A 12,364-nucleotide genomic window follows, 5' to 3' on the forward strand; every position below is an offset into this window, starting at 1 on the left:
GGAGGAGAAATCGAACAATCTCAACACCTCGCACTCGCATAGAGTTGCAATGAGCTTTAGGGATTCCAAGTGATAAATCTCTTCCTAAAAATAGACCTAACCCTTTGGTCCAGGCGGAAGGACCCTAGCCACAATTAAGCCCTAGATACTAAGATCCTCTCAACGCTTCACTCCATTGCACGCGCAACTAGGCCCCAGCGGAGGTTCATCCCTTAGACCATTCACTCTATTATGGCCGCAAAGAACTCAAGGAACGGAGGTAGAATCTATCACATCGGAGGGGAAAGGGAACGCTCCTGTACCTCTCGACTCACCCTCTCAACCCTCTCCAACCTAGCTTTGTCTAACGCTCGTGGTGTGTCACTCACTCACAAGGTTACCAACAAGAACTCTCAACCCTAGTGTCACTCTAGGGGAAATGTTCATACAATCAAGCATTCAAGGTTGGAACTCACAATAAACATCAATTTATTGAAAGCATAATAAAGAAGTTCAATGAAACGAATACATCCTAGGGTTCACAATCATCCAAGTACCCACTAGGGGTTTAGCTCTCCATGGAGCTTAGTATAATCAAAGAAATCGAATGTAAAAGCAATGAATCCATAAAGAAACCCCCTCGATGGTCGTGTCAATGGTCTTATGGAGAGTCCTCTACTCGTCGTCCAAGGATTCCTTCGTCCGATATAGGATACGCCTCGATCGAAGCTCCCCTACCAACCTTCTTCCTAATGGAATCACGATGTCGGAGCCATAGAACCTCTCCAAAAACCTAGCTAATACCCCTCAAAACCCTAGCCGAAGACCTCTCACAAGTTGGGGAAAAGATGGAGAAAAAAAATCCTGAAATCGGGGCTGAAATCGGTTTTAAATACGGCTGGAATCGGGCGACTGCACGGGCGTGCATGATGTCACACGCCCCTGTGGAATTTCCACACGGGCGTGGATAATTTCCACACGGCCGTGTGGATTCTCTGTTTCTCTGATTTCTCGGCCGGGTTGCTACAGTACTTTGCTACAGTACTTTGCTACAATAACCTGCTACAGTACTCTGCCCGGAAATACTCCCGAATTCCATACTTTCATTGGGGTAACGCAAGCGGGCACACGTTTACGTCATGAATTACTTGCTTCTTCAATGATGTACACGTTGGTGGATCTCTTATTCTTATATGCATAAATCAGAATGCTCGAGTGTGACTGCCTTTGTGCCCCTCCAAATGAATGTGCTCACTCGAATAAGAGGAGGTTGGCACACACTCTAGCATCTCACACCTGACCTATGTCTTCGCATTTGAACCTTAGCAAGATCTCCTCCAAAATAGGTGCATTATGATCCACATTGGCCTATTTCCTTCATACTCGGCCTCACAACCCTACCAGCATAAAAGTAACATAAAAACACACATATTAATGTAAAAACCTGAGAAAAGTAATGCTCAACATAAGGAATGAAAGCTTCGCATTCATATCGCACAAGCACTTATCATGCATTTAGGGTTATGGAGACAAGTTTTGATAAAAGGAAGCTAAAGTAGTTGCGGACGCAATTGTGATAAGGTTCTTGGATTGAACAAGGATGAAGACACAAGTTGTGCTCAAAGACATGTGGGTGCATGCTAACCTCCATTATGCTCAAGAGAATACACAAAATGAAGGCACACAAAAGTAGTCACACTCAAATATTCTGACTTGTGCAATATTGTCAAGAGCTTCACCAATGTGGATTTTATTGAAGATGTGACACAATCTACTGCATGGATGTGTGCCCATTCATGTGGCCTCGATGAAAAGAGTGGATTCGGGAGAATTCTGTTAAATTACTGTAGTAGTTTACTGTACAAATCATTGCAATAAACTTATTGTAGCAGTTACCATTCACAGCTCACAGGAAAACAAGACCTAGAAATCCACATGGCCATGGATGCTCAATTCTAGCCCTATAAATACATTTTTTAGGGTTTTATTTGGTAAGCTTCATCCTATCTTTTGTCCATCTTTGGAGGGGCTCGCGGCTAGGGTTTGAGAAGCTTTTGCTTTGTTTTTGGGGCGATCCTACTGCATTTGACATTGAGTTCCTTTGGAGAAAAACTATTGGGGGAGTATTCATCGGCATCAATTCAGCGAGGTGTGCCCTAGGTTTGACAAGGGAACCTTTGGAGAAGACGAGGCGGCTCCGCAAGACCATCGATAAGGACTACAAGGGGGTTTTCTCTATGGATTGATTACACTTATCCTTGATTTCATCTTTGCTTTTGTATTGCTCTATGTAGAGCTAAACCCCTAGTGGGTGCTTGGACTTGTAAACCCCAAGATGATTTTATTTCATTGACTCTTATTATGTTTCTGTAATTGATGTTTTAATTGAGTTTCAACCTTGAATACTTGTTGAAATAATTTTCCCTTAGAGTAACACTAGGGTTGAGAATCTATCATGGTAATCGTTGTAAATGAGTGACGTTTCATTAGGGTTAGACAAAGCAAGATTGAAGAGGGTCGAGAGGGTGAGTCGAGAGGTAGCGGAACGTCCCCTTTCCTTTCCGATGTGATTTATCCTACCTCCATATTCCAAGAGTTCTTTGCGGTCACAATTGAGTGAAGTGCTAAGAGACAAACTCTACCGGGGCTTAGTTGCACGAGTAACATAGTGAAGTGTTAAAGTAATCCTTAGTGCTGGGGCTTAATTGTGACTAGGGGTCTTTCGCCTGGACCAAAAAGTTAGATCTGTACTAGGGAATAGGGTTTATCACTCGGAATCCCTAGAGCTCCAAGAAATTCTACACAGTGTGAGGCGTCGAGAGCATTCCTTTCCGCTGGGGCATAGTGTAAGGGTTAGTCACGGTTGGCCTTAGGTTTGGGGCCGTGTGTCTTTAAATTTCCACGACTCATTAAACATTTGTTAGGAGGCATAATGATTAGTTTTGCACTTGAAACAATAGTCTTAGGGTGAGCAATGACCAGGTACCCTATCTTCCCATCGATTACCTCTCTTTATTCCTATTGCTCTCTTTTCTCTTTTCTTTATTTCTATTCACATTGATATTGTTCGCTCAAATCACAAATTGACTCACTTTATAGCTAGATAGGATTACTACTTGCTTCTTTATAACTATTCCTTGTGGGTATGACTACCCACTCACAGGAGTACTTTATTACTTCGACAACCCGTGCACTTGCGGTACACACACGCAAGAGGTGTGTCAAATTTTTGAAGCCATTGTCGTGGAATAGTCATTTTGGAAGCATTTGCACTTTGCTATCTTAGCTATTCATCACTTGCTCTATTTTACACCTTCTATTCTTTCATTGTTATGATTTATTTTTCCTTCTTTGATTTCAGCTCCGGGTTATGACCCGAGGGAACCCTTCAACATTGGTTGAAGATGATTCGAAAATTGGAAGAAACTCATAGACGGGGAAAGGAACCTATGCAAGAACATACAAATCAAGTGAGATAGAAGTTGAAGGGTCTGATAATATGATGGAACAACATGAGCAGTAGATTACAATCTCAGATTATGCAAGACCTGTAGTTCTTGGCACGTAGTCTAGTATTATGTGGCCACCGATTACAACTCAGAGTTTTGAGTTCAAGCAAGTCTTCATCCAGATGTTATATCAATTGGCACAGTTCAATGGTTTGGCCGATGAGGATCCAAACAACCACATCGAGAATTCCATGGAAGTGTGCGACATGCTCAAGATTAATGGAGTCACATATGATGCTATCAAGTTGAGGGACCTTCCTGTTTTCCTTGAAGGAGAGAGAAAAGCAATGACTACATTCATTACCTAGAGCATCGATCACTACTTGGGAGGAGATGGTAGAAGCTTTTCTTGCCCGATATTTTCCTCTTGGAAAATCTGCAAAGCTCAGGAATGAAATATCCTCTTTTGTGCAAATAGAATTGGAGTCTCTTTTTGAGACATGGGATAGGTTTAAGGATCTCCTGCAGAAATGTCCTCAGCATGGGTTCTCCGAGTGGATGATTATTCATACTTCCTACAATGGTTTGAACTCAAGTACGAAGCAATTACTTGATGCTGCAGTAGGAAGTACATTAGGCAGTAAGATCCCCGAAGAAGGCCGACAGCTCATTGAAGAGATGACTATGAATAGTTATCAGTGGAACACACGAGACAAAAAGAAGGTAGCCGGACTTCATGAGATTGATGCGGTCACATCATTGGCGGTCCAGGTTGAGTCCTTGAGTAAGAAATTAGACACTCTAACTTCTCCTAGATTGGTGGCCATGATGAGTTGCACTGGAGGTGGGGGAGGACATACTTCATCTGATTGCCCAATTGCTTTTGGTGGTACATCTTCAGTGGAACAGGTGGATTTTGTGGGAAACGTAATGAGAGGTCAAGGAAATCCATATAGCAATACCTACAATCCGGGATGGAGGAGCCACCCAAACCTTTTCTTAGAGTAATCAAGGGCAACAAAAGCCATAGCATCACCGGGTTTCCAACAACAACAACATGGAGAATAGAGTTTTAGGGTTGGAAAACTGGATGATGGATTTGGAGAAGGCTTTGACCAAGTTCATTCATTGTTCAGATACGAGATTTCAATCTGTTGAAGCCATACTTCGCAACCACACCACATCATTGCACAACTTGGAGAATCAAGTAGGACAAATTACGAAGGCACTTTGAGGAGTTTGTCTAGCAACATGAAAACCAATCTAAGAGAACATGTGAAGGCGATCACTTTCAGGAGTGGTCGTGAAGTTGAGAGTAAACTCCCTATTGAGAAGACAACGGTTGAGTCACCCAAGGAAATGGAGGTTGAGAAGAGAGCTAAAGAGAAGGAGGTGGCACCCCCACCTTACATGACAAGAATCCCTTATCCTTCAAGATTGAAGAATGACCAAAATGATGAGCAATACAAGAAGTGTTTAGGTCTATTCAAGCAGTTGCACATCAACATCCCATTTGTGGAGGCATTATCTCAAATGCCTCGCTATGCAAAGTTTCTTAAAGGTCTCTTAACCAATAAGAGGAAGTTAGAGGAAAGTGCATTTGTGATCTTAGATGCTTCATGTTCGGCGGTGTTGTAAAAGAATATGCCGAACAAGAAGAAAGACCCTGGTAGCTTAATCATTCCATGCAACATTGGTAACTTAGGTGAAGAAAAGGCATTGGTGGATTCAGGGGCTAGCATCAATGTCACGCCTTATACATTCTTTCAGAAACTAGGCTTGGGAGAACATAGGCCCACTCGAATGACACTCTAATTGGCCGACTGATCAGTTAGACATCCGAGGGGAATCATTGATGATGTACTTGTGAAAGTTGCTAAGTACATCTTTCCTGCAAACTTTGTGGTGTTAGATATTGATGAGGATGTCAAGGTTCCATTGATACTTAAGAGGCCATTCTTGCACACTTCCTAGGCCCTTATTGCATGGACGGTGGGAAATTGACATTAAGAGTTGGAGATGACAAGTTGACATACCGCCTTGCCGAAGCCATGCGATATTGTCTTTATTTTAATGATACTTTGTATTTTCTTGACACCACTGATGAGTTGATTGATGATTATGTGCAGGAAATGTTGTGTTTGGACCTATTGGAGGGGTGGCTAGATCAAGAGGCGGAAAATGAAGAAGTTTTATCACTTGGTCTAGAAGACAAGGTGCAACCTACACCGGGAGTCATGAAAACTATGATCTAAAAGCTAAAAAGAACCAGGAGACATCACAAGAAATGCCCCAATGCTAGTGGGGATGAACATTCATGGAGTAAGGGTGACGAACCCTCGTGTGGTAACAACCTCGATAACTCCCCCTCTACCTTGAAAAAATTGTGTTCATCATGCTTTCAAGTTGTAAGTAAGAGGAAAACTTTCATTTATGAACCCCTGTGAGGTAAGGACAAGTACGCCAAGTTTAGTGACATTAAACAAGCACTTCTTGGGAGGTAACCCATGTTTTTATTGTTTTTCTAGGTTTTAGTTTAGTACTTGCATGAATAAGAGCTTTAGCATTGGTGTCTTGATTTTTACATGCTATTGTTGTGTTTTTCTCATGGATTTTTGGTGTTTTAGTGTGTTTAATTGTGATTGGTGAAGTTTTTAGGTTGTTTGTGCATGTTTTCATAAGTCTCTGGTCAAAGTTTCAGCGTTTATGCAGACTCTATGAGTGTATAAGTGTTGTAGAAATTATTCTGCAGAGTTTGTAATTTTTCTGAGTCATCCAGAGAAGACAAACGGCCATGTGGAATTTCCACACGGGCGTGTGTTTCCGTTCAAAGCTCAACTTCTCCATCCCAAGAAGACAAAAAGGCGTGTGAACACCCCTATGCGCGACCTTGTGACGGTCACACGCCCGTGGGAAATTTTCACATGGACGTGTGAATCTATGCAGAGACTTCCTCTCCATCTTGAGAGCACACAGGGTCGTGTGAATGCCCCTGTGAGTCCCCCTGTGAGTATCCACAGGCCCATGTGGAATTTTCACAGGGGCGTGTGGAACACTTAGCCAAATTTCTCATAAGGACAGAGAAGCCACAGGGGCGTTTGGATACCCCTGTGGGTCGGGCACATGGGCGTGGGGAATTTTCACACGCTTGTATGGATGCGTTCAGAGGAAGAAAGAGCTATCCCAAGAGCACAAGGGGTGTGTGTATGCCCCTGTGATCGACCCTGTGGGAGTCACACGGCATGGGTAATTTCCACTCTCGTGTGGATACACTGAACACGATTTTTCTTTAAAACCCACTCACGTCTCTTCATTCCAAAACTCCCAAATGATCAAAGAATGCATCCTTTCAGGTTCCTGACTCTCTCCATCTATTTAAAGGGATTTGAGTGAGTTTTTTCGGCCGTATTCAAAGTTTTCAAGCTCTCATTTCGTCCTCTCTTCCCCTTTCTTCTTCGCCACTTATTTTCTTTTATTAATTTGGTCAATGTTGCATGATTTCATGTTTAAATTGTTGGTGAGTACTTGAGAATGATTTTAGAATGATTGTATGATGTATTTGGAGAATTTTTGTAACTTGGCCGTGTGGCTCTCACGCCCTGAAGAACCACACAGGAGTGTGTAATATCCACACGACTGTGTGGATTTCTGCAGTATTAGTTTTTAAAGTTCTAATTGATCGATTTCTTTTCAATTCTTGCAGGAATGACTCCTAGGTCAAAGAAAGCGGCCGTCAAGCATCCCCGAGAACCCTCGCTTGAGCATATGAAGTTTTGCCATCCCCGAGGTTTGAGCGATTATCGAAGCTAAAGTTTGAACAATCTTGTTTCCCTGACTTGAGTATTTTGAGAAAGATACAATTGGGGGACGAGATGGCTGACGAGGTTGAGGAGTTGCTTACTGTGGGTAGCTGGTGGCATTTGTTATTGATTAGAGAGCTAGCTATCACCATGTTGACGCTAGAGGTGTTAGCATCATTCAAGTTTGATCGCTCGTACTCTAGCTTCGAAGCATCGAAGCCATTCAGTTCAGAGCCTTCAAACAGTATCTCAGCATGAGTGTTACATAGTTCTGTGTCCGATTGGGTCTTTACGATGAGGCGTTTATTGATATTGAGGAGTACGAGCAGCTGCCGACGGACTATCCTAGGAGTTTGATACCACAGCGAGCCTATAGGGCGTTATGTGGATAGGTGTAGTACGAGCCAGGGATTTCCAAGGCCATATGCCTCTCTCGATTGGTTTACAAATACATTCATGCTGTCCTGAGCAGATCAGTGAAAGACCATGGTGATAGTATCGGTGTTCTCAGTCGACAAGAGCTGCTTTATCTATATTCTATGGTACAGGTGAGCTATTCCACCTGGAACACATTTTGACCGAGTATTTGCATCACTAGGGTTAGTACGCCAGAGTAAGAGTGATTTTCTCGGGCCCATACATCACCAGACTCATCATCGGGATGGGTCTATTAGTTGCGCCTCGAGGGGCCGAGAAGACAATTGTGCCATCACCCCTCGGCCTAGAGACGATGCGACAGATGGGCATGATCCGCAGATACTGAGACAGATTTTATGTTATGATTATGCCTCCGCCAGAGACGGCCAAGGGTGAGGGTGACACAGCCGAGGAGTCTCAGCCTGTTCTTGAGCCACAGCCGGAGTAGATGGGGACAGAGGCATCTCCCGTAGCATAAAACCCACCACCAATGCGGATCTTTTCTCTGACTCGAGCCCATGATCAGTTTAGAGAGGCTCTAAAGTGCTGTGGGGGTGTTAAAGGCTGATTTGGCTGAGGTTCGCGCTACACAGGCCGCGAACCACGCCGAGATGATGGCACACCTCGACACTTTACAGCAGCTACTCGAGCGAGACGTGACCTCACCGTTTGTCATGAGACCCTGAGCTCCACCAACACCACCAGCATCACCAGCAGCACCACCATCACCATTAGCAGCACCAGCAGTAGCAGGGCCAAATGAGCAGGACATTGATGCTTAAGGCATCGTTTTATTTCCTTGTCTTTATGTTTTGTCACTTTATTTCTGCATTTTATTTAGACTTGTACCTTTCAGAAAGGATTTTCCGTATGAGTTTATTTTTTTATTTTTAATTGTTTCGAGTTGTGTTTCAGTTTCATAACTTTATAGACTCGATTTTATTTTGTTTTTGTTGAGCTTTACTGAATCCCCTTTGTGTATACGTGCAGATGGTCTTGTGAGTCTTGGAATTGAGGAATAGTCATGGGCACGGTCATGTAGCTTTTCACATGGCCGTGTGTGCTTCACAACCCGTTGGAACTCAACTCTCAATGAATATAGCTCCATCAAATATACCATTAGGAGTTAAGGGGAGTATCGTTTCAATTGCCCATCTCCACACATGTTTTTGATTGTTATACTTCTTTAATGTGCTTGGATGCATACATTGAGGGCAATGTACATCTTAAGTGTGGGGGAGAGTTTACATTACACATGTTCTATACTTACGCATTCATTGTTCATGCTCATGTAGCCAATGCCGTTCACCTTGGTTGCAATGGTTGTATTCTTGAGTCTAAGAAAATTTTTAACATTGAATATTATCATACTCTAGTTTTACTTGAATTTTTAGGAACTTTTGCCCATTTACCACTTGTTGCACTACTCACTTATTAAACCTTGTGGAAAATCAAGTTCATCATATAAGGGATTGTTTTAGTATGTTTCTTTTTTTAATTTCTTTGAAAAAAAATATGTTTTTGTGTTGTTGTGTATTGAGGGTGGAAAGAGCTACCACCTATGAAGTATGAAGCTACTCTCATAAGTCAGATTCTAGTTATGCCCTAATGAGAGAAAGACCTATCTCATGGGATGAGTGAAAGCCACTAGCTAGGTAGAAAGAGCTACCACCTCGAAAGTGTGAAAGGTACCTTGGCGGCCACGTAGGAAAGGGCTACTTTAGAGGATGTGTGAAGCTACAAACCTTTCTTTTATATATATATATATATAAATAAGTCCCTCTTAACAAGAATTTTGAGTAGTACATGTTGGGTTGATTTGAGTGAGCTTACACACAGTTACACAATATCCGGTTGTTGTCCTTTTTGATTCAAGTTTTTAGCTAGAGTATTGATTTCTCTTATTCAGTGTTTGAAATTCTTCCTTACTTATAGAATGTTTCTTTTGCATGATTTTGGTGAACCTAAGGCCAAGCACTTTCAATTTTTCTTTCTTATATGCTTGAATGTTTATTTTTGCTTGGGAACAAGCAAAAGCTTAAGTGTGGAGGAGTTTGATAAGTGTTTGTCTATAAGTAATACAAAGTATAATTTTCTTACATTGAGCATTACTTTTACCAGATTTAATAGCTCATTTATGTGTATTTGTGTTCTTTTGAGCATTTAGGGTTATGGAGAAAAGTTATGATAAAAGGAAGCAAAAGTAGATTACGGATGCAATTGTGATGAGGTTCTTGGATTGAACAAGGGTGAAGGTAGAAGCTGTGCTCAAAGACATGTAGGTGTGTGCCAATCTCCATTATGCTCAAGAGAATACACAAAATGGAGGGGCACAAAGGCAGGCACACTCATATGTTTCGACTTGTGCAACATTGTCAAGAGCTTCATCAATGTGGTTTCATTGAAGATATGATGCGATCTACCACATGGATGTGTGCCTATTCATGTGACCTCAATGAAAAGAGTGGATTCGGGAGTATTCCGGTAAAGTACTTTAGCAATTTTCTATAGCAATCACTGTAGCAAACTTACTGTAGCAGTTATTGTTCATAGCTTGCAAGAAAACAAGACCTGGAAATCCACACGGCCATGTGGAAATTCCACATGCCCGTGTGGATGCCCGATTCCAGCCCTATAAATACCGCTTTGAGGGTTTTATTTGGGGAGCTTCATGCTATCTTTTACCCATCTTTGGAGGCAGGCGTGGCTAGGATTTGGAGAGGCTTTTGTGAGGTTTTTGGGGTGGTCCTATGGCATTCGACATCGAGTTCCTTTGGAGGAGGTGTGCCCTAGGTTTGACAAGGGAAGCTTTGGAGAAGACGAGGTGGCTCCGCAAGACCATCGATAAGGACTAGAAGGGGGTTTTCTCTATAGATTGCTTACACTTATCCTTGATTTCATATTTGCTTTTGTATTGCTCCATGTAGAGCTAAACCCCTAGTGGGTGCTTCGACTTGTAAACCCCAGGATGATTTTATTTCATTGACTCTTATTATGTTTATGTAATTGATGTTTTAATTGAGTTTCAACCTTGAATGCTTGTTGAATTGATTTCCCTTTAGAGTAACACTAGGGTTGAGAATCTATCATGGTAATCCTTGTGAATGAGTGATGCTTCATTAGGGTTAGACAAAGCAAGATTGAAGAGGGTCGAGAGGGTGAGTCGAGAGGTAGCGAACGTCCCCTTTCCCTTCCGATGTGATTTATCCTACCTCCATGTTCCAAGAGTTCTTTGCGGTCATGATAGAGTGAAGTGCTAAGAGATAAACTCTACCGGGGCTTAGTTGCACGGGCAATAGAGTGAAGTGTTGAAGTAATCCTTAGTGCTGGGGCTTAATTGTGACTAGGGGTCTTTCGCTTGGACCAAAAAGTTAGATCTGTACTAGGAAATAGGGTTTATCACTTGGAATCCCTAGAACTCCAAGCAATTCTACACAGTGTGAGGCGTCGAGAGTGTGAGATCGAAAATATGCGCCCTAGCGTCGTGTCGGTTAAGAAACACTAGGCGATATGTCGAATCACAAATGTTGTTTTATTTTATTTTTTATCTTTGTAGGCTCTTGCATTCCTAATAGAGGCAAGCCTCCATTATTAATTACCCTAGACTGAAGTCTTAGGAACCTCCGTTTAAGGGCTCAAGTACAAGTAAGGTAAGAAAATTTGTGAATTATAAATTTTATTATTTAATATATGTATATATATATATATATTCATTATATCCTTTATATATAAACATATAATTTATATATACATATATATATACATACATATATATATATATATATATATATATATATATATATCACTGTCACTGCCTGTGTCTTGTCATTGCGTTGGAATGAATTCACCGCATTGGATTGATGCATCCATTTTACATCACTCCAATCTTAATTTGGGTCTATATTTGGTAAGCTTCAAAGTTGCAATGCATGTGCAACATTAAATGTAGTCCATGAATATAAATGAAAGAGTCATCCGGTTCATGCATCCTCAAATGAACATCATTTCTCAATATATATATATATATATATTAATCCATGCTTATCCCATGTGCATCATGGTGGAGCCCCTCTTTGGATTCTTCTCTATACTCCACGTACATATGCATGCACACACTAACATGCTTTTCCTTTCCCTTTTACTTCTCTAGTTTATTTCATTTTATTTCTTTTCATTATTTCATGTATATAATGGTTCTCATATGAGTATATATCCATGCATGGACAATGGTAGGTCTTATGTTCCTTGAATGCAAGCTACTTTTTGCTATGAATACATCATCCACTTTAGTCAATCTGACCATCAGGACTTACCAACTCAAAACTAACACATAAACCCTCTATGGCTCATATTTGAATTATGTACTTGATGTGATAAGATTTTAGTTCATCATTATTCTTGAGAGCCATATCTTAGAATCATTTTTTTTTTCCGCACCATAAGAAAACATTAGAAATAAATCACATAGTCAAAGGCTTCAAATCACCACCATTTTTTTTTAACTTTTAGCTGTCGCTTTCTCAATTCTCCAACCTTTATTCATTTTCATTAAAACAATGAGTTTTTGCATGTCCTTCAATGTTATATATTAAAATTGATCCTGAAACCATGCATTTTGGTCAATGATGGGCCCCACATTCCTTGATTATTTTGAACCAACCCTAAAACCGTGCGTGCCATCCATGGCTAGTGGTGAGTCTCTCTTATACATGATTATAT

General features: G+C 41.3%; 1 non-coding gene across 1 annotated transcript; it reads right to left on the reverse strand.

Moving 5' to 3' along the window:
* Nucleotides 1–3,869: 3,869 nt before the first annotated feature.
* LOC120264102 lies at nucleotides 3,870–3,976 on the reverse strand. Its single transcript, XR_005537280.1, has one exon. It is a non-coding gene; the product is annotated as a small nucleolar RNA R71 (small nucleolar RNA).
* Nucleotides 3,977–12,364: the final 8,388 nt, after the last annotated feature.

Source organism: Dioscorea cayenensis, chromosome 6, assembly GCF_009730915.1.
Source record: "Dioscorea cayenensis subsp. rotundata cultivar TDr96_F1 chromosome 6, TDr96_F1_v2_PseudoChromosome.rev07_lg8_w22 25.fasta, whole genome shotgun sequence".
Taxonomy (NCBI): Eukaryota; Viridiplantae; Streptophyta; class Magnoliopsida; order Dioscoreales; family Dioscoreaceae; genus Dioscorea; species Dioscorea cayenensis.